This window comes from Gallus gallus, chromosome 3 (genome assembly GCF_016699485.2).
Source record: "Gallus gallus isolate bGalGal1 chromosome 3, bGalGal1.mat.broiler.GRCg7b, whole genome shotgun sequence".
Lineage (NCBI taxonomy): Eukaryota > Metazoa > Chordata > Aves > Galliformes > Phasianidae > Gallus > Gallus gallus.
The window spans coordinates 71308522-71330646 of record NC_052534.1 but is presented as its reverse complement, the minus strand read 5'-3'; the positions used below and the strand labels follow the sequence as shown (position 1 = coordinate 71330646).

The 22125-nt window shown below is 41.3% G+C and overlaps 1 long non-coding RNA gene across 1 annotated transcript; it reads right to left on the bottom strand.

The window, feature by feature from the left end:
• Positions 1–1387: 1387 nt before the first annotated feature.
• On the bottom strand, positions 1388–16579 carry LOC124417882. Its single transcript, XR_006938993.1, has 3 exons — positions 16158–16579; positions 4283–4396; positions 1388–1925 (listed from the first exon to the last, which is right to left on the bottom strand). It is a non-coding gene; the product is annotated as an uncharacterized LOC124417882 (long non-coding RNA).
• Positions 16580–22125: the final 5546 nt, after the last annotated feature.

Below are 22125 nucleotides of genomic sequence, written 5' to 3'. Positions count from 1 at the left end.
CGACAGTAGCACCATTCGGTATTTATGAAGTGTCACTTTTCTATAAAGGCAGAATTTCTGTTAATTATCACTGGGCTGTTTATGAACACTTAGAGATGGAAAAATAATGAATGGGCGCGCCGTCTATTCATTACAATTCTGCTGATGAGTTGTCCCATTCATAAATTAGCCTAGCATTTAGCTTCAGCAGAGCACTGAGAATGCTGGCGAGGTTTGAAGGTCAGTTGTGCTTTAACCCATGGCTTTCTGCAGATGGCAAACGTGTCGCTTTGCACTGAGATCACGCTGACTCTTGTCAGCTAAAAAGAGTTACTCTGCATGGAGCCCGGCTGGCACACACAGGCAAAGGGAAAAAGCAGTAGAAAGTGCTGCTATTCAGAACGTGGCTCTCTTTCATTCTGAAGCAGTGCATCTGTCTCTATTGGGTGAGGATCGATGACCTGAGCTGAGTCAATGCTCCTGTGGATGTCCCTGCGTGTCTTCTGAAGCCAGTGCCCCTCCCATGGCCAAAGCCCAAGCTTTTCTTGGGGAAAGTGCCCCTTCCTGCTGTGCCTCCTCCTGCAAGACGAGAGAGGCTGGCTGGGACAAGCTGGGCAGAGGACATCACACCTATTTGCTCTTTGGTGCCACATGGTACCCACTCCCCCGTGTACATGCAGATCGTGCACATGTGCTCAGCAGCAAACACTGACCACATAACCTAGAAGTGACTGCAAAAGAATGGCCCTAAAGAGTCGCGAAGGCTCTGTAGAAGGACAGATGGGTGTGGGGGGGTCATCTGATCATGAAGAAACTTATGAGCAAGATGGATTTTCTGAAGGTGGATCTACACTGACCTCAGAGGGCACCAGTATCCCCTAAGCATCCGTGCTGCAAGAATAGGAGGTGCTCGGAGATCACTCTGGAATGCTGATCTTGGTTTACCAAGGCTGTAAATTGGCTTATTTTTTCCAGTGGCATGTCTGAAAACAGCAATGCAAGGATCAGATTCATTTTTTTTTAGCTGTCTTTAAAAATGCATAAAGTTTTGCTTCAAGTGTCACTGTTGGAGTTTTACTATTATGCTAACAATCCAGGCTACCTGCTGAATGCAACGGGCTAAAGGCTCCATTTGGGGATTTTGCCTACTGTGAGCAGTTTTTAGTTTCTTTTAAAGTAAAATACTGTTCTCAAGTGCCCACCTTGCAGAGTTCCTTTCAAATATTTTAAATAAAAAGAGTGTTTAGAGAAATTATCCCTGCTTCCGTGCCTGTTGCTTATAAAGTCAAGGAGTAGTATTTCTGCATTTTTTTTTCCTTTAAGTTATAGCTAAAATGCAAACCCCACCAAAATTTTAGCCAGCTTAAGGTACACTAACGTTCTTCTAAGCATAGTAACCCTTCATGAAGTAACCAACTGTATTTTAGGATATATTCCAAATAAAATGACTAGCAAGGACAAACTAAGGTGAGCATTTGACTGTATCATTTTAAGTACAACTTCTTTTCTTCTGAAAGTACAGCATCAGTTCCTGCAAAGCACTTCTTTTGTTATTGATTTGAGAGATAAAATATATAAAGCTGCTGCCTGTACCACTCTGCAATAATTAAAAGTACTTCATCATGCAGCTTTGAGATTTATTTTAAATGCACAAAATATGTTCCTTATTGTGATTCACAGGAATTTACTGGTCTAATTTCTTTAGAGACCAGCAGGAATATATATTGACTCTGGTTTATTTATAAACCAGCTATTTAAATTACCAAGTTATTTACATTGTTATTGTCTCCATCATTTAGTCACTATTTGCAAAGATTTCACATTGCTCTTAATTTGGCACTCCCTAGTGCTAATGGTACTTATGGAAGAGGGTTACGTAGAACAGTCGTGTGCACCACACTTGTATGAGAGCTCTCCATCCAGGCTTGTTCTCCCAGCAACCGCACCTGTGAGGGGACAACATTAAGGCCTGAACCCCGAGGAACACATCACCATGGAATAAAGCAATAAAGCACGTTGGTAAGGAGCTGGATTAAAGAACCACACTAGAATAATAGAATCATAGAATCGTTTGAGTTGGAAGGGACCTTTAAAGGTCATTTAGTCCAACTCCCCTGCAATGAACAGGGACATCTACAGCTAAAGAGTCTCTAGGGTGGATATTTATTATGTCTCCCAGTTATAAATTGATCTGCTGGGGAGAGGGAGCGAAGAGTGCACCAGCTGAGCGATGCTCAGAAGCCCCTGAGAATTTGACTGTTCTGGGGTTACATGGGGAGGGATGGGCTTTGGGTGCGCTTGACTGGCCCTGAGTCATTCTAGTCCACCAGAGATGTGTGGAAAATCACAAGACTTTGACACTGCTGTAAAAATAGCAAAGGAAAACAGTTATTAAAGGAATATTTCATTCCTGAGACTAAAGACGTTATCTACTCCTTATTTTTATTTCTAACAGCACTTTCTTTTCAAGTCTCAAGCACACAACACACTACTTATTGTCAGAGTGCTCACTCTTCCTTCCTTCTTCTGCTGCTTGCTACAGCCTGGTCTCCCTGAAAGGCCTTCACTATGATGGCAAGCCTCCACACCAGAGCTGCTGCAGGGACAGGGGAGCTGACACAGTCCAGGGGGCCTCTCAGAGCTGATAAAAGGGGCTGCAGTGTGAGCGCTTCGCTCTCGGTTGGTTGCTGGGGCACGCCAAAGAGGTGAATTGTGCTCTTCAGCTCAGGCTGACCTCAACACCACAGTGAGTCAGAGCTGTACACAGCCATACAACTCAGTTTTCAGTTTCAACAACAAAACAAATGAATAGATTCAGACCACCCAAGGGAAAACAAACTCTCAGGAGTTTTCTGTTATGAAGATTTACTCACTTCTCAACACTTCCAGGCAAGGCCCAGCCATAGGATGAGCGTGGCGGATGCTGCAAGAGCATCACACCAAGGCAGTGAGTGCACTGAGGGCAGAGACGGTCCAGACATCACCTTAAACACAAAGCTCATGCGATGCCAAGCCAAGAATACCTGCTGGGTATGGGGCATCTTGTGTTACCACTGTGGTGAAAAGTACAATAACAGAAACTCAGAAGACTGTGGGCCCCTCTCCAAGCGATGACTGCTTTCTGAAGGAGCAGCTCACTGAAATGGATGCTTCTGTGTTGCCTTGTATTTCTACATAACCTACTCAACACAAGGAATGAATCCCTTCTGTTAAAAAGTGCAAGCAGATTCAGATGACATTTTGGAATAAGTGGGATGATTTTTCAGTGGGCTTTGGATCATAGCGCTGGAGATTTTTTTTATATTCATAATAGTTTCAAGGGAACTGAAAAAAATTTCAGAGGTATGGGTACATTCCCGAGCCAAAATATGCTGATCCAGAAATTTTACACCACTATACTTTCTCTCAAGACTTCAAAAATGCCATGAATTATGTATCCAACCTTGAAATGTTGTTAAAAATATAATAGAATGTCACATATTGTGCATATTTAAGTTTCTTTCAGTGCTCATACTTCACTAGTTTTGAGCCAGATTTCTTCTCCTCTGTGACATTTGTCCACGCTGAGAGCTGAGGCCAAAATACGTTTAAAGGCAATTGAAAGTTGTTTGGAATTCTCTGATTTACAGCGCTGGCTTACTGTGTAAGCTGCCAAAAATATCTGAACAGTTTAAAAACACCAGGCACCTCATTTACAGTTTTCTGCAGGAGTCATTCCATTTATTTCTTTGGAGTTTTAATATTATAGCTTTTATTTAATTTTCACATAATGCATTTCAAGATCATTTTAATGGAGTGCTTTTAATAGATACCATTTTAATTCCCAGCACACTGATCTTCATAGTTATTTATTGTTAATGTTTCCTCTTGGACTAAAACCAAGAAACTGAAGAACTTGGCTCAAGAACATGGCAGACACACAGAGGGAGTGCTCTGACAAGTGAATTTGGGATTTAATTGGCTTGTACTGCTAGATGCTGGGTTTTAAATGTATTGACAGCAAAAGGCTGAAAGAGAAGCTTTCAACAGTACAGGCATTAATATGCTGATAAAATTGAGAGAGAAATGGTAAGAACCTTTTCTTTTTCCCACTGTTACTGAGCATCTGGACTCCCTGAAACCAACAGAGAAGCAGTTCTTCAGAAAGCCTGCAGCTGGTGTAAAGTAAATAGACCAGCTATTTCCAAGCCAGGGTAGGTACATCATCTCTGCATACTCACCTTTGCAGAAGAAAGCCAGCTCGTATAATAGTTATTAGGACAATATCTGGCAACAAAAGAGTCTGCAAACCATAACCACTTACCTGAAAAAGAAGTGTGAAATAGCTTCATTCCAACCCATGTGGCCAGCAGATGTAGTTATTAATTCATAGGTAGGACAGAAGACAATCTCTCCCCATTCCCAGAACTTCTGCTTTCTTAGAAAGATTAAAATAAATAAATAAATAAACAAACAAACAAACAACAAAACCCAAAACCCAACAAAATGCACTCTCTGCTGTTTTAGGGGAAATTCCAAAAAATCTGTTCTTAGAATACAAGCAGCAGTAAAGGATGCCTGCATTTCTCCACCATCTCTTTAAAAATCTTTGGTAATCGATAAAGGTAATTCAAACAGGTAGAGATCACATTTTACACTGTGAAGACCTGAGTACAGAGAAGAAGAAATGAAAAAATCTATTCTGACTTTTAAAACTGTGAATAAAAAGAGGTTCTGCGTCATACTACAGAGGAGCTGACTGACACAGGTATCAAAATCCTGACCTTTCCTGCTCCAAACCGTATTACTCAAATGGCGGGACGGAGGACACAGGAGAAGAGCTGAAGACTAGGGGAACAGATTGCCTTATGTAATCAATTTATGCATTGTAGATGTAATTAAAATACACATTTTTTATGACATTCAGTGCTAATTCTTCAGGTCTTAATTGATGCAGAGGTGGATTTGCTTGATTAAAGACAATAAAGCCCAAATCAGTGGAGACTTCTGCTTAAAAGGATCATGCATGTTATGGTCTGGAAAGGAACCTGAGAACTGGGAAATTAAATATACTGCTATATTTCTTAAAGGAGATTAGCTTATTCCTATTTGGATGTATTTAATTATCATCAAATCCTTTTTCTAAAGAACTCTAAGTTTCAGAATCCTTTCACAGTGAAATAATATCTATCTGAGGAGAGCTAATTCATTGGATTTTTGCTCTTGCACAGCAGAGGGGAACACCACAAACCTCTCTCACTTTCAGCAAATGAGATAGATGCTCTCCTCCTTCTAAATAAAATTGATGTGCTGCACTTCCAAGAGGAGTGTTTCATGTCACCAGGATTAGTGCGGGTGTACACAGCAGATCTTGTCAGAGTCAAGGCAGCTCAAAAAGCTGCTTTTATTTCTGCTACACGGAATGCTTTCCAGCCTACTCTAAAAGAACAAGTTAATTCACTCACAGATGTTGCCGGCAGCATCCAAACTACCTGCTAGTGTTGTTTATTCTGTTTCATTGTTTTCTTAGTGTGTCTTCTGGATGCCCGCACCAGTGATACAGCCTGTAGCTATTGCAAGACATCCTGCCTACACAAGAAGTTCAGCTGTGATTACACAACACAATGGGTTAGAGCTTGCTAGGTTGGACACTTCTTGTTTGGTGGTGAGACAAGTAAGGAGGATGCTGGCTTGCAGTGTCTCTTTGTTGTGCTGACATTGCCCAGTGCAACAAATGGGTCAATCCTTAAATAGGGATGCTTTCAACAAATCCTCATGCTGGTCTGGGTGTCACCGAGGAGCACGGAACTCCTGTTATGGTGAGGCTTCAGGATTATATAAGAATGGAACTTAATACATTTTTTTCACCAGTTTGGAATTTCATACCCACAATTCTCCATGTCAATGCATTTAATGACAACCTGTTTCTGCAAAGACTTTCCCAGTGGCTTTCATACATGCACAATTTTTGCAGAAATCTGAGTCCATAAAACCACTTTCTGGTTCACTACTTATCTGTGCTTATCACAGATAAGATCCTGATGCTCCTGAGGGACACCTTCTTTGCACCCAGTAAAAGTGCAAGTGTGCAGGGATGGTGCAAGGCTCCCTGCCTTTTCCATGCCAGTACAACAGCGTTTGGAAGGGGCAGGGCATTCCACTTCTGCCTTGCTGAGACAATGAGAAGGAGCACAGGTCCATGCTAAGGGCTTTGTAATGAAGACACTTTCTCCCAAAACAGGAGTAAATTCATTTCAAGAAGAATCCTAAGTAGCCTTTAGATAACAAAGTTACATCATGCCAGGGACAGATTTGAGTGGAGGAAAGGCTTTATTTTATGTATTTTTTCCCTTAGCAAATAAGTCACCTACAGCCCAAACACTGGTCCTTGGATTTAAAAATACTTCACTGCATATTCATAATCTGCTTTTTGTATATTTATGCCTGTAATATTTGTAAATTCTTATTATTCATCCCTCTCCACTCTTAATCATCACCTACCAAAGATAACTAGTTATCTTTCGCCTTGTAAATGAATTCACTCTATGCCCCTAATTATTTTTGTAGGTCTCGTTTCTCCTGTAAGACAGAATCTTATGATTAAGGAAGTGCCTTAAATGAATTCATTTTCTCCTGAATTATGTCTGCACCAAAATCCTTCCGAGAGGGTCCAAGACTTCCTTTTTCTTGATAAGATGCTGCTCTACTGTATATTCCATTTCAAATCCTATAGATATTTTTGTTCTCAATTTCATAGCTAATTAGCCTTTTGCTATTATTGATAGCTTTGTTCAGTTACTTTTGTTTGTTTGTTTTTGGTTGTTGTTGTGTTTTTTGTGTGTGCTCTTCAGAATAGTTGTATTTTTCATTAGCAACATTTTTTTCCAAGCTATGTGTCCCAGTTATGGCAGTACATCTTTGTGCAGTTTACAGATTTTGGGGGGGATTTTTTGCATCTGTGCCCAATGGAGAAAACTCTCCTTCTACAAGATGGAATTTGTTTGCTTTATCTTTCGCATCTCAATGAGTTTAAACTTGCACAGATTGTGACCTTTTGTACCTGACTCATCTTCAGGCTCTTCTGATGGCTGAAGCTTTGAGAAGGGTTGGATGATACAAACAAGCCCCAGCTCTCCTGTGAGACATCACACACACCGGAAACACAACATCTAACTCACTGCATGTACAACAAATACATCTCTCTAGAAACACAATTTTCCTACAGCAAAGCAGAGTTCAGACTTCTAGAAATCTGGTTGTTTCTTTTACCCATTCTGGTAGTCTTTAATAAACTGCATGTACTGGAACTTAGGAAACAAGTTGTCGTAGAATCCTATTAGTAACCAAAACACATAAGTTCTTAATCTATCTCTGAAGAGGTATTTCTAGATGTACTGAGTATCACTAGAGAATATTCTGATTATTTGAAAGACTTAGGTGAAAAAGAAACCTTGTTTCTTTATGGAAATGAGAAAGCAGTGTGCAGCTGTTATTTCTGCTGACCTACAGATGCCCAAAGGCAAAAGATGTAATACTTGGGGGGAACAGGTACAACTTTTTGGACATGTTTAACATCCTCTGAAGATTTTCACTGTGATGATTCTTGAGCTAACACAGTTACAGCTGTCCCAGTCAAGCAAAATATTACCTTTCCAAAAACAAGGGCCTCACACCTTGATGCTCACTGCTGTTCATCCCACTCTTCATCCAAGAAGCAACATGATATGTTTTGCAATTAGTTTATAGATCCACTCGTTTCAGCCCCGTTTCTATTGTACTGCACTCCATTTGTTGCTTAAATGGAAAGCTCTAAGGAGACCACAGACCTGAGGAACTGGCTGGTATTCAAAAACAAATGTGTGATCAGATAAAGACTGAAGGAAAAGGGATGCAGGAAATACAAATATATTCTATGGTAGGAAAGAGATAAAAAGATAAAAGCTCAGGACAAGTGAGAAACATAGTGAATGCGCTTGATTTAATACTTTAAATTATAGAGAGTTTCAAAGCTTTTCATTTATAGTTTACGTGGATAATTACTGGCAATTGCATGAGAAATGTTTACAGGAATTTTGATGCTCTACTCTTACAGTAATATAAAAAAAGCATTGATCCAAACCTGCTATCCTGCTTCAATACATTCGATCCAAACCTTCTACATCAAATCATCCAGGAAATTTAAATTGGGATAGGGTCAATCATATTCATCAGCTCTTGCTTTGGCTTCTGCAAGGGACATTACCCAGGACTCACTGCATACATGGAAGACAACAGCAGACTTACGGTACATCCTCGATTATTTATTTGTTGAAAACCATCTTTATTCCACTGAGTCTATCGAACTCCCACATTTAAGCCTGCAAGACTTTTTTCTTGTAAGCAAGTAAGGAAAGGTTATGACTCTAGCAAAATATCTACCTTTGCGAACCTTTTTATGGTTGATTTCCTCCTCAGGAAAGCATTTTCTGAAAATTCAGATAGAACCCCATCAACATTTTAAAATAAGCACAAAGAAAAACATTGTAAGCTTTTGGAAAACTCATGGTAATACTGTGTCTATTCTTTGGTGCCAGGGTAACAGCAAAAAAAAAAAATACTGACATATGAAATGCAAATGGCATGTTCCCTAATGCTTACCAAGGAGCATATTCTTACATGCACTTAAAATGCTGTTCAAGGAATTTAAGCCATTTGAATATATGCCATGTAGATTCTTCCAAAAGCAAGTTGTTACTCTCGTGTATGTATGTCTGAAACTAGTCGTCATTCTATGGTTCTAAGTTAACCGAAAGCAAAATTTGTCATTTAAATTTGCTCATCGCTATTGGCCTGAAAGGCAAGTAACAGGTAAGCCACTAAAACCTGAGCAATCATCTTCAAATAAAAGGAGAAAATAATTAAGTACACCTTTTATGCAATGAGCAAAAAGAGTGGTATACGTTAAAAGGTGTTCATTAAGAAAAAAAAGTACTGAACCTCTCCTTTGAATGGCTTCCATCTGGCTGCACGCACAGCACAGGCTCAAAAGTGAGTCCTTTGGAATCTGCTATCAGAACTGACAGCAAAAAAGTGTAAGCAAGGCAAGAAGCAATTACCAAGGAGCCCATAGCCAGGGATATTATAGACAAAATAAGATTTAATTAGCCAGAGTTTAAATGGTGTGGAGAAGAGAAGAAGAAATGGGTAATGAAGGATGTATTGAACCATATTAGTGACAAAACCTTGATTCTCAGAGTGAGAAAATATAAGAAGAAGGGAAAGATTAGGCAGAGTGGTGAACAGAAAGAAATGAGGAGGAAAACAGGGCAATGATGATTATTGAATTTACTCAAAATACTTGCAAACATGCAATTGTGACCAATCCTGCATTTGCTATGGTTAGATGAGCTGAGATAAAATTTCACCCCAGATATCTACCTGTGACACACCAGAACTAAAGCAAGCATTTTCCAGAGTCCGATATTCCCTACACTCGATTTATGCGAATTAGATGGAATTTCCTGTTTCTTTTCAGCAATTTTGGCAGACTGCTGTACATTACCCAGAGTTGCCATTATCTTCCCCCAAACACTGCCGAAATGGTTGGTAATTTCATCCCAGTATTACCAAAGAAACCTGTAATCGCTAGATACATGATTTTAAATAATACAGCTCAGCAATCACATCAACAATCAGAATTCTCACAAATAAGAAAGGTTTTATCTGGAAGAAAACAAGACGATTTGTTTGCTATCACTTGCCTTCAGAATAAAATAGCCCATTCGCCTTAAAAGTGTAAACATAACGAGTGCAATCACAGCTTTCTTCTTGTCTACAGGGGAAATGTATCAGTCAGATGCAAAAACAAGAAACCAAACAGACAAACAAAAAAAACATTAATAGTAATGCCTTTTGTCAGAACTGGTGGAACTGGAAGCGCGCTCAGTGCAGCCATTGTACTGTAATCTATCATTACCCACTCTGCATTGGACTACTCTCAAAATGCCTCCTGATAGCTGGGCAGCCAGATAGGGATTCACTAGACTTAATCTATCTTAGTAGAAAAGGGAATTTTCTTCTAGTTTGGGAATGCAAACAATTTGATCAACATTTCAAAACTTTGACTGACACTAGTTTCAGCAGAAAACCACACAAAGTTATTTTTCATATCTAAGTCAGTGTATACTTTCTAACAAAGATTTTTTGCCTTTCATTCTGAAACAGTATGGTAATTTGCATTAGCAAGGTCTGATTACATCCTCAGAGACTTTTTGAGTGGATTCTAGGTAGGCAAAGGTTAAAATGCCATACAGTAGGAATTAGATAGTGGTCCATCAGTATTAAATACTCAAGGAATTATACATTTGCCTTATCAAATGAGAACATTTTAGCATCACATGAAAAAACAATGGTGTGAAACAATAAATAAGGCTGATCTCTTATTTCATAATGTGACATTGAGCTCTGTGAACTAATGAAGAACATGAGGGAAAATTTTTCTAGATTCCCATATTGCTCTTACTAGAATCATACTCACATTAATACATATTTAGCTTGCTTTTCACATAACACCAGAGTAACGTTTCCTTTTCCACAGATGACTGCAAGAGCTAGGGGTACCCTCTCCTTTCCTTATTGCTCAGTTTGGCTTTTTCCGCTTACCTGGGAATTGTGCTGGACTGGCTGTAGCTGACAATTAAACATGTTAGCTGCATCTCTGGTCCTAGTGCTTTGGTGCACCAGATTGGCAGAGCTCTAGCGAGTCTACTTGTCTATGGCACATGTCATGTCTAGTTTCTTAGAGCGGAGGAACTTGCACAGAGTTTCATCATTGCTGCAGGGACTTCAGGTGCCAGCTGCGCCTTTCACTGTTGCTGCTCCCTTCTTGTGGCACTCTGTAGCTTTCTTGACTCTGGTATTAAATTGTCTGAAAGGGTTTTGCAGCTAGCAGCTGTTGGGGCACATAGATTGGGTATTCAACCCATGCACTCTCTTGAACATGACTCCATTGTACAGCTGCTTAGTGGAGGGCATGAGTTTGTTAAGACACAGTCTTCTCTCCAGTCCATGTGTGCACGCACCAAATGAGAACACAAGAGAGCAGTTTGCAAATTTGAGACAGCATTGAAAGAATCTCAAGCCTAGAAGTCTGCAAAACCTCAATCATCTCCTTCACGAGGTGCTTTGGGATGCGAAATCCTGCAAAACTATGAGGTATTGTTTAGCAAACTTTCCTCACCGTTCTTCTCTGTGTACAAGCAAAGGTAATGCGGGTCACTTAATGAGCTGCAAGGAATGCAGTGGTGCTTATACCAAGATATACATACTCAGGCTGGGATCCTGTGATCACCCCCCTCCACCCACGGCATTTTATAAAATATGGTAATTAACGCAGTGCCTTTTGACAGTCTAAATTTATAGCAATTTATATGTTCAGGAGCGCTGGTAAAAGGCGAGTGCTGGCATTTCTTTAACTAATAATTATTGTGTTTTATTGTTGTGGTTCTCTAACACATTAACGAGCGAGGACCAGGCTTTATTAGAATTCACTTGTCCCCTCCATTCCATGCATATTTATTAAGTGAGAGAATAGGATTCTCTTTCTCTAGCCTTCACTAATTTAAAAGAAGATATCCTCAATGAAATGTATTCAAATATTTTGACATTTTGCTTCACCTCACTTACAGAGCAGAAATTGTTTCTGACAGTTATTATACAGTACGGGAATCCTGCTGTTTCACTCTGCTGAAGCGCAGGTTGAAAAGACATAGCGATTGCATTTTGTTCAAAGAGTGATTCTCCAGCCCAGAAATAGCAACACTGTCAGCTGTGATTCACTGGAAGTTTAGATAATATCCACTCTGTACCTCCCTGGCAAGAACATGGATGTTTTTTCTTTTTCTTAAAACAGAAGAAAATGAATAAAAGTGCAGAAAATTTGTGCCTCCAACTATGGGATATGAAGTAGAGCAGTGTTTTGATATCAAAATGTGGGTGGAAATTGGGAGAGATGGGAATGAGGAAAGTTGAGTGGGGATTTTTTCCCTTCTTGCTGATACTTCCAGCCCAGTCTTTTACTATGCTCTACACAGACTTATTTGCAAGACAAAGTGGCAAAGGTAAAAAAAAATATAAATACCTGGGCATTTCCCAGGTTTAAAATGATTGAAACAATTATAGGCAATACCAGCATGACTTCTCATTTATGTCATGCTTTCAAGCACACTGCACCTTTAGAAACATTTTCAATATAACAACACCTAGGTGTGGAGCACAAGAGCAGATTTCTCAAATACCCCCCAGAATTTCTTGTAACACGAAGATCTCATTTTTCCTCCCACTTCTAAATGCTTTTCAGTACTGTCTCAAATATACATGGGTTCAAAAAGAAATTTTATCTTTAAATCTATATAATCAACTCAGAGAAGTTAGGGAAGGCTATGGAAGTATATATAAAACTTAAATTTAACCCAAATGCCTTTGCTTTCAGAGCAAATTTTAAGTTACGCAAGGATTATTAATTCTATAGCAAGTAGAAGAGCACCTGAAGAATACAAAGCAAGAGGAGGAGGAGAGAAAATAAGGAAAAAACCATAGAAGGTCTCCTGGATGCTGTGCTTTGCTGTTCATACCATGCAGATCCTGTATCTAAGGTGAGGTTTCTCTTTTCAGAATAAGAAAGCGTGCAGTGAAAAGAAATGACAACAGTAGTATTTAATACCATTCCTGAAGACTTCAGAAACAGAATTTTTCTGAAAAACCACAGAAGGGGGTAGGAAACAGTCACAAAGGGTCTATTTCTTGTAAAAGGGGACCGTAATTTCTATTAACGTTGCTGTCAAATCATGGGAGAACCTACCAATTGCATTGATAAGAAAATAATGAATACAACGTTAGGAAAAGTTAGGAGTCACTTTGAAGAACGTGATTTTACCAAACAAAAACAAAAGCTTCTGAGAGAAATGAATAGAATGAAATAATGAGAATGGCTAGTGTAGAAGGAAGACACGTGGCTGTAAAAAAATACAAAGTCCTGGGTCCCTTCCTTCCAGCTGATTCTCACTCAAGCTCTCTTGTACACGAGTTATTTGAATTCAAACAAAGAAAGATGGCAGGATGCAGCCTTTCCTGCCCTAGAGAAGCAAGTATGGAGTCAAAGACAATGCTCCCACATTCTAGTGCTGGTGTCTGGAGTATCTGTCCCCAGCTACCAGAGCTGCACCCAGCCTTCCTCCAGGCACAGAAGTCACAGTTCCCCTATCAGCTGCCTCCCGAGCTGGTATGAGAGCTCCTCAGCCCAACAAAGCAGGTGCCTCCCCATCCTCCCACCTGGCCAGAGCTCCCAGCCCCCTCCAGATGCCCTGTTGTGAAGTGATCTCCTGCAGCACTTCCTCCTGCAGAACCGTTCCTCTGATATGCAGGAAATAGCAGTATGCCAGAGCTTGAAATAAACTGGTTGATCTTAATTGAACATGCTGCTCCTGGGACCTTGGCTTCCAAGTCATTTTCCTAGAGAATTGTACCTCGTGCGTGGTAAAATCTCTTAGGAGATGGCTGCTGGCAGAACAGGATGTCTTCTGGAAACATGGTTTGCCTAATTTCAGAGTCCGAGAGAACTTGTCTTGCCTTTGATCACCTTATTTATGTGAAATGTCAGCAAGTATTTGTGTAACTATATGTTCCAGCTTGCACACTGGATGATACAATTTAAATGGGTGACTAAATCCTCACACCTGTTCTGCTTCCAAATAAAATAGATTCATGGGAAGTTCCTGTTTATTAATGGGCTGAATTATGGACACAACCCAAGGGAAAAGAGATTTTCTAAGTAAACATGAAATGTAGTCATGTTCTCCTCTCAGACAGCATTTTCAGCAATGAACAATCTGAAATCTCTAAGCTTACTTCCCACACACTAACATTACCATATTGTTTCAGATTCTCATGCAACATGCAACCAGATGTGCCAGTACTGTCATTATAACAAAGGCTGATTATCATCTCTGACATCATTTTCCCACACCTATATTCATCCCAATGCGTCTCATTTCCACCAAACAAAAAAGAAGAGGATGTTTTGATTTATAAGTTAATGGCAGGCTGTTTTGTCAAGGCCTATCCATGAAGCTACCACGAGAACTGGTCAAACAGGAGCTCTGACAAGAGATGAGTTCAGTGCAGGAGGCACAGCTGCAGCAGGCGTGCAGAGAGGCCACTTTGAACACAGACAACAAGCATCAAATTCTAAGCTGCCAAGTTGGTGAGGGCGCATTTCACTCTTTGATTTGCTTATGAGATTACAAGTCTCTGAATGGTTACTGGGTATTAAGATTAGCAGAAAGCTTTTTCTAGAAGTGTAATTATTAAAAAGTATAACTGTCAGCTCAGTTTTGAGGGCTAGTGTATTTGCCAGTCTACAAGCTGGCAGCCTTTCTTCTTGAAAATAGGTTTTGCTCAGTCCTTTTTGACAAGCTCTGTTGCAACCACTGGCGGCTGGAAATTCAGGACACCATCCTATCCAGGTGCTGGAGTTCTGCTTGCATTCCTCCCCACGTGCCTTGCAAACATCTGCAACACATGGAAATGGTTCCCTATTCCCATCTCACGTCCTGTTCTCTCAATTACCAGGAACTACTAAGTAGGGAACTCAAAAAGAAAGCAGGTGAGACTCCATGGCACCATCTTGTTTTTTTTTGAAGTTTCCATGCCTTTGTGTACTCCAGGCATTTCCTTACTACCATCCCATTAAGTTTGGGACTGCCACAAACAGCAAACTCAACTGCTGGCAGGTAGGGTTTAGTGAGTGGTAGCCACACACCATAGGCCTCTGTAGGTCAATAGAATAAACAGCAACAGAGTTGAGATTACTTTGATACCCTTACAATGGTAGTACTATAGCAAAGACTGATCATTCATAACAAACATTCAGTCTTTATAACTGCAAGCTAAGAGACTGCAGAATGAATGCTGGTGGAAACAGAAGAATAAAAGCCAGAGGCATATTTAGAAATACTTAGTCCCAAAGAAGCAGGACCCACAGACACTGTCAGCAGCAGATGTTATCAGCATTTACTGCAACAAAGTCAGTGTATATTGTGGCACTAACACACAATGCCCACCAGGACCTCTCTGCTTACCCAACACACCGCTATCAAGAGAGAGTGTGTGCAGTGGCTGAGTTGAGGTCCCTCTATTTGGTCAACTGTCTCAGCATTGCAACCACATGTATAGAAGCAGAGGAGAGTGGAAAAGGAGTAGCACACATCACAAGACATAATACTTACACATCCTCTTCTGCTGATTTTAAAATGATTTTCATTTCTAATACCCATACTGGCCACTGTAGTAAGGCTTCTACCTGGTGCCTCCCTGTCATTGGTTCCCACACCTGATCTTCAGCAGCAGGAACCAAAAAGCTATTTAATTCCTCCTTAAATCTCAAGTAAATTCTGCTGTAGATATTACAGAACTGATTTCTCCATAAATTACATTACTAACAGTCGCACTGTTCCAGGCTTGTGATTGTTCAGGTACAACCTTTTCCATTCATATTAATTGGCACCAGGTATATTTAAACCCATTACAATAGGTCTCGGAGATGACTCTTATTTTGTAAGCCAGTGGATAGTAAAAACAACGTATCAGAGAATTCCACTGCCTAATTACAAAATCTGCATATTTTCTCATTTTAGCAGAGTAAAATCCAGTCCAGATCAGTTTTACTCCCTTATTTTGTAAGTTAGAACTACAGTATTTCCTCATTTTAATTGCTCAAATGGAAATTAAATCCCTCCCTTATCTCCACCAGCTGTTTCCTTAAGAGATCTATCTGGCTATTTACATGGTCCCAATCTTCATAGCCTTTCCACTAATCCCAAGGACTATATTCATGGATTTCAGCTTGCAAAATGGGATAGGGTAGCATTATTATCGCCACTGTACAAATAAGGCACTGACACACAAAGAGAAGGAGGGTTCCTAGCAGTCAAAGAAGGGCCAAAATCCCTCTGGAATTTAGATACTAAAATTCTTGACACCACAGTACCTTCCCAATGATTCTACAGTGCAGTCACTCAACCCTAGAAAAAAACTAGAAACAAAAACACAGAGACCTCACTGGAGGCATCAGGGAGCCAAGGGTGGCATCCTGGGATCTATGTTCTCCCAGTATTGAAGCAAAGGCAGCCAGCACTGCAAAGAATGGATTGTTTTTCTCTTACCTGGAAAAAGACGTGAGACAGATTTTTCCAAGGGACACATAACAAACTGCTCCCTTGGCTGCTAACACTTAAATGAGAATGAGAAGGGGTGGACCCATTGCTTGCACCTGAGCTCCCTGGATTATCCACGCCTTCTCACCTGTAGCTCAACCATTGATTCAGGCCATGACCAGGCAATTCTGCTGCAGCACTAAATTCAGATTTGATGTCAAAAACACCGGCTTAGTCACTAGTTCTTCTGAGAAGTAGTCTGTATTGGGACTTTGCCTCTGTAAGGTGTTTATAACTTGGCCCAAAAATAACAAAAAAAAAAAAAAACAACTTCCCTATATAACTCACTCTCAAAACCTGTTTCCCCCAGAGTGACAAAACAAGCCTCACCAGTTTCCTCAAATGTACTGTTCTCCCATTAGCAAATGAGGAAAAACCAGCACACGAGGCAAGCTTTCTGCCTGAATTGTGGAGAGGAGGTTATGGAATCTGGGACTGGACTCCAGACCTCTATCTGAACAAAAGCACACTGCTAATAGATAAGACAGCAGTGAGACTGTAAATACGTAAATGAAAATCTAGAACACACGAAGCAGTTCTTGGTCTTCTTCAGTGAAAGGCCCAAATACTTTTCATTTGTGCCAGTTATATTAATCAACAGTGCAGGCCAGAGTGAAAACTGCAGATACTAGAGAGGAACAGGTAGTTTGGAAAACCTAATATTGATCCCATACATGTTTCCTTAATTCAGACAGTTCTGAGTCTGGTCTCATGAGTTGAATGCCCACGTGTGGCTGGTGTGCACTCCTGGAGCACGTCTCCAAGTTTAGTTTCATTTAAAAGTTTGTAGGAACAGAGGCTTTTACACAGCACAGCTAAAGCACAGCATGGGGTAAAGGTTTGTTTCAAAGGCATACACCTGATCCAAACTGCAATACTAAAGCAGATACACTTTTAATGACCATTTTAAGCCTGACTGTACACTGTTGTTGCTATTTGTCTCAATCTGCCTAAAGGCAGAAACTCTTGGCAAGCTACAGAAGTCTCATGTTTCCTAACTCTGCAATTGTTGCTTTGTCTTAAAAGTCTGGGACAAGGCTCTCCCACTGATTAGTGAGCTCAGAAGTCCTTCAGCACCACATTCCTCAGATATTTAAAACATCGCCTTTTCAATCTTGTAGAGCATTAATTCCGTATGGCACATCTATCTGCACTGATTTTAACTTTGATCTGGAGGAACCATTCAGTGCAGAGATTGGTATTTAAATCCAGTGCCCTTATTAGTTCACTCTTGATCATCTTCTAAACGGAATATGTCACAGACGCTCAGACCAAATGTTGGGATGTCAGCGGTGTAGATACAGTCTCATGTATACCGCGATCAGAAGATGAGAGAAAACACAATGACCTTGATTTGAACACAGGCATCTTAGGTGACAGACCAACGCGAAAGGGCAGTCAGATCTCACATTGTCATTTCAAAGTGTGTATTCAGCGTAACTTTTTAGAAAACAGGATGAAACGTAATTCTTTAGCTTCAAATGATTCTTTTTGAAAGTTGCGATATTTCAACAAAAGATGACAATGTGCCACCACAGAATTACTTGTGAATGCAAATGCTGCTCACCTCATTGTTCCTGGTTTGCTTCAGAAGCCGTACATCTTACTTTTCTAAAAAATGTAGGCTGGAGAACTAATAGAATTTAAAAGAACTTCCTTTCAATGTGAAGAGTTGTAAGAGTGTTAGTTCTCCAAGTCTTTAAGGAAATCCAATTATAAGACTCTTTATATTCATGCACCCTACCAAAAGAGGAACGTTTCTCTCTGTTGGTGTCATTTTCTCAGCGGGGACTCCACTGTGACATTGGTGCGGAGTCTCAGTGCTTTCCTCATTAGAAGACAACTGCCATCAATTCCCAAGAGAGCGGGGCAGGACCCAGCCGTGCTGCCCTCCCCAGAATCATGTTGTAAGAGGGGTTTAATGTCCAGAAGCGTTCTCCAAGGTCAGTGGCTTCACATTTTCAAACATGTACTCCGTTGACAAGTACTAGGTCTAAAGGTAATAGTTTCAGTACCGGACTGTGAGCCTCTGAGCAAAAAATCTTTAACTTCTCCTCCGTTTACAGTGGTATGTAATCACAACTGATTATTATTACACTCTGCTAAATAGTCTAAAACAGGGTCTTTTTGCCAGGCTTTCAATCAACTAATATAATCACACCAATAATTCCTGATATCATATTTACAGTTTTACAAGCAACGGGGAATTTTGGGACATCTGAAATTGCAAAAGATCATGACACTAATAGAAGGAGTATTAATCCAATCTCCTGTGTGTCAGTTTGTTTTATATGAAAGACACTTAAGACTGACAAGTAATCACAACACTTTCTATTTAATAACATCCTATCTCCTTTGCCAATCACATTTGCTGCAGTATTTCTGGCAAGAACAGTCCCTTACTGATGTGATGTTAAACACCGCTGTTCTTTATTAATAAGGGTTTGGTCATTTATGCTTTCAGAAATGATGGCAGAGATACACCAAGTCCTAGAGGCCCTTCACGCCACTAAAACAGCATCACAGGGCTTCAGCAATGCCAGCTGGCTCCCATCAGGGCAGCACTGGTGCAAGGGCTCCTCCTGACCCTGTGGAGAATTGGCCCATGGGGCCACACAGAGTCATAGCTGCCCAGAGAGGTTGTGAATGCTCTGCCCCTGGAGGTGTTCAGGGCAAGGCTGGATGGGAACTTGGGCGGCTGTGGTGTGGGTGTTAAATGTGGAGTGTGGTGACCCTGTCTGCGACAGGGTGTTGGAGCTTGTTGATCTTTGAGATCCCTTTCAACCCATTTTATGATTCTGTGATTCTATGATAGGTAGCAGGACGCCTGTGTCATCAATTTGTAACAAGAATGAGCCTATAATAGCTCCACAGCCACTGCTGTGCACACGGATGCAAGGGTACCGTGGCCGGAGCACGAGTCCTGAGCAGGAGGATGGGTAGGAAAGGGAGAAGAAGGAGCTGCAGGAGCACCCTGGCTCAGATGCATTTCCTGCCACTGGTAAAAGAGAGAGGCACGGAGAGCATAGGAAGCAGCAGTCTCTGTGTGGCACTGGATCAACAGGTACTGCAGAAACAGGCAAATAAGTCTAGAGAAAACAATGCAAACCTACAGTTCACTTTGGGAGCCAACTGAAGTGTAGCCAACAAGGTTAATGGATATTTTCACTTCTGAAGGTGAAATGCTTAATTGAAAGCAGTCTTGTGGCAGATACATTTTTGCAATCAATATCTAGCACTGGCAGAAACGGTGTGTACTGAAAACGCAGAAAGATTTCCTGTGCCATCTACCTTTAGTCAAAGGAATAAGACATATCCTTGCTTTCACAGTATTTCATCTGTTCAGTTCTAACTGTTCTGGACTTCTGTTTTTGTGGAAGTGTTGGCTTTGCATTGCAGGAATACAAAAAGACACCAGAGGATGTGACAGAGCAGACTTGTACCTGCCCAGAGATGGCAGTGGGGGCTTCCCCAGGCTGGTGTGCACCAGCCAAGCAAGGATGTCTGAGCATTCCTGGACCATGCAGATTGCATCCTAAGTGCCAGCTGAGGCAGAATTTTTCCACGCACAGAACGCAGGGGTTGCACCTCTGCTGCAAACAGCAGGGCCAATGGGCTCTCCATAATGACCCTTAGCAGGGACCAGCATTGATGCCTAGCCAAAGATTTGCAAAAGAACCAGGATGATGCCCTGCCCCAAAGAGTTTCTACTCCTACCTCTCATTTTCTAAGTGTCCTACATGTGTCTATTGCAGTTGTTACAGTGCCCACGTGTAGAAAGTGTTTAGACAGAATACTGTTTCAGGAGAAGAATAGCTAAGCAATGTTTCTGTATCTGGCTTTTGCTTACCATCTTGTGGAGAGGTCCTATGAATATGCCTTCAGTGTGAAATGACTTCGGTGGTTTGAGTCACATCGTCTTGCAGCTGCATAATGAGAACAAAATCTTCACAGCTGATTATTTCATATTCAGATGTGCAGTACTCGTGCTTCTGCATTATTCGAAGTTTGGTGCAGTTTTTATCAGTGTGCTTTTCCCAGTGAATGCTGTGGCCAGCTTTGGCTTTCTGGTGCAAGTTGTGGAGCAGGGTCCCTTCTTTCGCATTTTCAGCGAGTAGCCATTTTACTGTGCTGTTTTATATGGTGCTTTTCGTGGAGTAATTGTAACAGGTCAGTGCTAGGGTTAACAAGTTAAAGGGAGATACATCAACACCTCGTCACGCACTTGCTTTCTTGGGAATATGGCTATCAGTTAAACGGCAGAGAAAACACACACACACGCAGAAAAGATCTTGGTGCTTCTCTTTTAAAACTATTCAGGTTCTGCATCTCCTTCCAAGTGTGTTTCGCTCATACAGTAACACTAATAAGGAGAAAGCTGTGACCGCTACCAAGCAGCACTCGAATCCCATTTAAGAGGGGAAAAAAAGCCCATGGGAAAAGCAGGTTGGCTATAGTTTGTGAGCACCAACAGGATGCAAGGAGGAGCCCGAGTATTTTTTAGCATAACCCATTGATTGGCTGCCCTTGCTCACTCACCACTTCCCGGCAAAGAGCAGTCAATCAGCTCTTAAATGCTGGAAATGCTCAGAACAGCCTGTGCGTTTTTGTCCTTCCTTTTGCAAGCCAGGAGTGAAGGGGTGAGTGCCCAGACTGCCCTCTGCGTGCTGCGCCAGCCTGGGGATGATGTCTCTGCCAGCTCTGACACCGCTCCTGGAACAACCCCAGCTCCTGCTGTCCTCAGTCAGAGCCTCCATTCACCCATTCCTTTCCACCATCTGGGTCACTGCTGAACCTACCTTACCCCATCCACATCTCAGTGCTAGCTATCACCCAGCTCCAACTGAGGGAACTCCACTTCTCAAGATGATGTTGGTGTCATCAGCTTCTGCCCCAAGCCATGCTAGGTAAGGCAGATGCCTAACCAAGGTTGGAAGTGCTTGAAGCTACAGACATGTGGTATGGCTGCAGCTGTGCAGGCGTTAGGTCCAGTTCCAAGTTGCACTGTATTCTACCATTAACAGTGTTAAGGTGCAGTGGCCCAGCACTCAACCCAGGAATTAGTTTCTCTCCCCCCTCTTCCTGGCAAAACCCTCATTGACTCCACACAGGAGCTGCTCAGACCCAAGGTCTCCTGTGCGTATCCTTTATGCTCTCTTACATGCCAGCAGGGCTGTTTTTTATGCTTCTATGCAATTTTCCATATGTTAAAAGGTAATTTCCATTTGGCAGCCAAGGTAACCTTAACTCTGGCTATTGGCATTCATTGCGTGTGTTCAGGTTAACATAAACACTACAGTGGATTAAAAATTTCCCTGATACATCAGTGTATAGAACTGCACAAGGAAACACAGAGTTTAGCAATATTAGGACATGATTCTGCCTCAATTGCTATTTGTGAGCAGTGCTCTAAAAGAAAACAAAATCATTAAACAGAGATTTAATTGCCTGGCAGCCAAGTGTTTACCCAGTATTATTTTAGAAGATGTAGGCTTCTCAATAGGTGATAATTTAAACAGCAACTCTTTTTCCATGAAATGATGCTCTTTCCTCCTTGATTTGCTCAGCTTTCCTCTAAGAGCACCCCCTTGAAGTACACAAGCCACCTGGACATCCCCTATTATTAAGCTCAGTAGTCCGATGTGAGCATTGGCTACATTGGCTCCATGTGTAGATCTGGTGCTCAGCAAGCCACCCTTAATTGCACGGTCCCATGTGTGAAGAATCCCTTTGCAGCAGTGCGGTACAGGAGGTGCCTACTTTTTCTTTCCAACATCTGCAAAATAAACACCTGATCTCCATAACTTGGTAGGGCAGGAGCACGTGGAAGCAAGAGCAAGGTGTGATCTGCATTGCTACACCGCTGCTGGCATCACTTTCCTGCTGCTTGCTGAGAGCCCACTGCAGGTGCTGTTTT